This window comes from Epinephelus moara, chromosome 18 (genome assembly GCF_006386435.1).
Source record: "Epinephelus moara isolate mb chromosome 18, YSFRI_EMoa_1.0, whole genome shotgun sequence".
In the NCBI taxonomy this organism is placed as follows: domain Eukaryota; kingdom Metazoa; phylum Chordata; class Actinopteri; order Perciformes; family Serranidae; genus Epinephelus; species Epinephelus moara.
The window spans coordinates 19,470,245-19,474,574 of NC_065523.1; the positions used below are offsets into that span (position 1 = coordinate 19,470,245).

At 42.7% G+C, this 4,330-nt stretch overlaps 1 long non-coding RNA gene across 4 annotated transcripts in view; it reads left to right on the forward strand.

Annotated features, from left to right (window-relative positions):
- Positions 1-3,086, forward strand: part of LOC126405988 (uncharacterized) — a 4,898-nt gene extending 1,812 nt beyond the window's left edge. Inside the window, exons 1-4 of one of the 4 annotated variants that reach the window (XR_007571626.1) lie at positions 1,492-1,982; positions 2,104-2,188; positions 2,312-2,418; positions 2,633-3,086. This is a non-coding gene — a long non-coding RNA (uncharacterized LOC126405988). Of the gene's footprint in view, positions 1-1,491; positions 2,189-2,311; positions 2,419-2,632 lie in introns of those variants that run through there. The other 3 variants (XR_007571623.1, XR_007571624.1, XR_007571625.1) reach the window with 3 other exon arrangements.
- Positions 3,087-4,330: the final 1,244 nt, after the last annotated feature.

A 4,330-nucleotide genomic window follows, 5' to 3' on the forward strand; every position in this document is an offset into this window, starting at 1 on the left:
TCATGTTGGATTCATCAGTCTGTGTGTTTCTCTTGACTCCATGTCATCTTGTTGTTTCCAGGTGTGAGTGGTGTGACGGTGGTGACACAGAAGCCTCCTGTTATGGCGCTGACGAAAGGAGAGACAGCCACCATGGACTGTAACCTGGGGACTGTTACTAACAGTGCTGCTCGCTGGTATAAACAGATTCCAGGAGGAGTTCCTCAATATGTAATATTTTTTTATCACGGTGATAGCTCTCCATTTTATGGCACTGGTTTCTCTTCACCCAAATTCACATCTACTCATCAGTCAACATCAGATTATCGTTTGATCATCAACAATGTGGAGGAGGGAGACTCAGCAGTCTATTACTGTCAAACATGGGACAGCTCTGCTAAAGAGCACGTATCACAGTGATTTACACTGTGACAAAAACCTCCTCACTAACTACTTCTGCTTTTTGACCTGCTGATACATCTTGACTGGCAGTGAAGCCATCACTCAATAATTTCTGTAACTTCCCCACTTATACATTTAAAGTATAATTTCAAATGCCAAAAACCAACCAATTGGATTCTCTTATAAATTATCATGGTGGTACATGCCTATTATACAAACAATATATTTATACAGGTAAAGCTGAGTCAGGATTTAATACTCTGTTGAAAACAAAATCATTTACAAAAAATATTATCTCTTGCTGCTCATCACAAAAGATTAGAAAGTGTGCAACAGTTTCTTGTTAAAAGAATAAAATCCTTGTTAAGACAATTCCTCTGTTGCACATGCAGTGATGATTATTATAGTTATGCTGCTGCAGGAAATATGAATCCAACTGTAGTGTTTCCACTTCCTTGGTAGCTACAAAGTTCATCTGGCAGACGGAAGATGAAAAAACAAAACAGTTTGTCAAAGTACAGCTAAAATAAAACCAAGTGAAGATGCTACATTTATCTGATAACATACCATCTATATTCACAGATTATTCATATGTTTTTAATAAACTAATCTCAGGAGTCATTATCAATATGGAGCGCGTAATGACACTGATATAGGAGATACGCTGTGTGAAGATAGAGCCACTTAACTTTTTTTTCACTGAAAGTTTACAGAGGCTGTTCTGTTCCCCAAAATGTGATATTTGTGAGATACACAGGTTGTGATGATTGTTACACACCCATACAAAGTCAGTCTGTATCAGTCATGCTCACACACTTCATTAATGTGCAGCTAAAACACAAGCATATGAAAATATTGTATTCATTTACAGGTCATGTAGATAAAGACATTTGTGATTAGTTTTTCGAAGAATTATTTACAACAATTTTCATTAATAACAAACATGTTTTCTTGCTGAGAGAAAAAATACTGCGATGAGAAGTAAACTTTTACACTCTGTCCAGATTGCTATTTACAAAGAGTACATGTCTTTACACGATAAGGGTATATCACAGCCACCGCACTTGGCAGGAATTAGCTCCTGCGCCTTATGTGGGGTGGTTGGCATAGAAATAGCTTTTACCACCCAACTGCTGCCCCATGCTCCACCTGCAAATTCTGTTTGACAGTTAAAGAAACACCTCCACCAGCTGCCTCTCACTGCCACCTTCAGGTTTAAACTCTGCCAACTCCAGCTTCTGCCAGCAACCTGCTGCCACCGCCTCCAGCTGCAGATTCTGGAAGACAGCTGCAGCCAAACCATCTATCGCCTCCTTAGTGTCCAGCTCCATCCTACACCGAAACAGCTACGGCCAAACCTCCACCTCCAGCCTCTGCCAGCAACCTGCAGATTCTGGCAGACCTCTGCAGTCAACCCTCCATCTACAGCCTCTGCCAGCAACCTGCACCACTACCTCCAACTGCAGGTTCTAGCAGACAGCTGCAGTCAAACCTCCACCTCCAGCCTCTGCCAGCAACCTGCAGCCGCCGCCTCCACCTGCCAGTTCTAGCAGACAGCTACGGCCAAACCTCCATCTACAGCCCTTTTCAGCAACCTGCAGGTGATGCCTCCACCTGCAAATTCTGACAGACAGCTGCGGCCAAACTTCAGCCTACAGCCTCTGCCAATAACCTGCAGCCGCCGCCTCCACCTGCAGGTTGTGACCAAACCTCTATCTCCAGCCTCCTCCAGCCTCCTGCACCTCTGACTCCTGTCCTGCCCCCATGTGAAGACCTCAGTTTAACAGAAGGGACCAGAGATACACATGTAAATATAACTTTGCAGATAAAACACAAAACCAAAGCTTTGTAATAACAGCATGGCTGGCCTGATAAATTAAACTCACCTCTCTGTTAACCATCTGTTTACATCATCTTTCTCTCCTCACAGGTATTTCAGAGACACTGTGTGAAAGAAGAGCACACCTGTCAGCATGAACCGGGCTGAACTTCATCTACCAGAGACAGCTCCTTTTCCTCCACTCGTCTGAACTCAAGGTAGTGTGGAGCAGGCTGGTGTATAGCACCATGACATATTTGGTAGTTTCTCAGTGTGCAGCCATGAATGTTCAGTTAATCTGATCTTTGAATGCACGTTAGAAATGATCAAGTCTGTAGAAGTCACTGAGTGAAAACAGGGAAGTTATATATTTGTGTAGTAGAAGGTGTTAGAATAAAATCTGAGGTGGGAACTCTGTGTGGTTTTCTTCAGTCCCTGATGATGGACTTCAACATCTACCAGGAGCTGATCAACGGCAAAGAAGACCGGAGATGATTATGCCTCCTCCCCATGCAGAGATACTCCCATTCTCTCTCCCTCCCACTCTCCCCCTCTCTCCACCCCTCCCTCACTCTAACTCCCACACTCAGTGCCCCCTTCTCTCCCTCCATCCCTCCCTCCTCTGTCACCCCCTCCAACCCAACCGGTCGAGGCAGATGGCCGCCCACCATAGAGCCTGGTTCTGCTCGAGGTTTCTGCCTGTTAAAAGGCAGTTTTTCCTCGCCACCGTTGCCAAAGTGCTTGCTCATGGTGGGAATTTGTTGGGTCTCTGTTAACTAAAGAGTATAGTCTAGACCTGCTCTGTATGAAATATAAGTACATTTGACTTGATTTGGCTTTAAAATGCTTGTGTGTGTCTTTCACTTTCTTATAAGTCATCATGCCCACAGTTAGAAATGTCAGTATGCCCTAAAATACAGTCTGATAGTCTAAATACAAACAGTCGCAATGAAGCAACACATAATGCTCAGTGATGGTAAAACGTACAGAGTCTACCTGATCACATGAATTTTGATGGATGTTTTAAAATGTATTTAAACTCAATATACATGTTGGCACCTCTGAGACAGATTAAATTAAAATGAGGAATACTCTGTGAACAGTGTGTAATACAGTAAATGAGGTCGCTCTGTGAAATAGCTGCAAACCCCCATAAGTAGGCCTGTTCATAAGACTGAAATCAAACTACTAGCAGACAATATGAGCGAGGACGCAGTCAGGTGTGTAGGCTACATTTATACATAGTTAGATATGGACTTGATCTCAGGTGTTTTGCAGGCTGATTGGATCAAACTATAGATGAAGTGAAAATCACCACAGTGACAAACTTTAGGGTACACAAAAAGGGTAGGTAATGATTAAGTAATAGTTGGGTGCTCATTAGTTCCTCAGTAACTAGTCCTCTGAAATTTGATCAGGGGTGACTGAAGAACTGACCATTAACATTCATCATTAGTTCCTCAGTAACTCCTCTAATGTTGTGCACCTTATTGTAAAGTGTTACCCTTTGCCGTATAGGATCCTTGATCATGCGTCCTCCTTGGCTGCCTTCTCCCCAGGCCTGAGAAAGCCAATGAAGCGGGGGCCTTTGGCTTGGGCCTTGATGGCTTTCCGCTTCCTCTCCTTCTCCAGTCAATCGGCCAGTTGCACCAGCACATGATCATGGCGCCATCTGAACCTCCCGTCGGTCAGGCTTACTCGACAGAATGTGCTCCAGGTTTGCTGGTCTCTTGCACTGCACGCAGGAGGGATCCTCTGTCAATCTCCACCTTTGGAGGTTTGTTGGCGTTGGCAGTACATCATACACGGAACTAAGGAGGAACATTATTTACAACTTAGTGAAAATTTTAAAACACAAACTTAAGAAATCAATGACAATATATTTATACTGTGTTCTTTATGTTTTTTTAAAGAATGATATTGGAAAAAAAAAAACATAAATGGTTTGATATGACAATTGGAGTAGATAAATCTCACTTTATACTATCAAACCCTTTTTCCTTTCAGATACATTTTTCTGACCAACAGAAGTTATCAAATATATGTTGTTTCACAAGACATTATGTGATATGAAACCCACACATATGCTGTCATTGAATTATGAGTGTTGAGTGTTGAAACTCCTCCTCC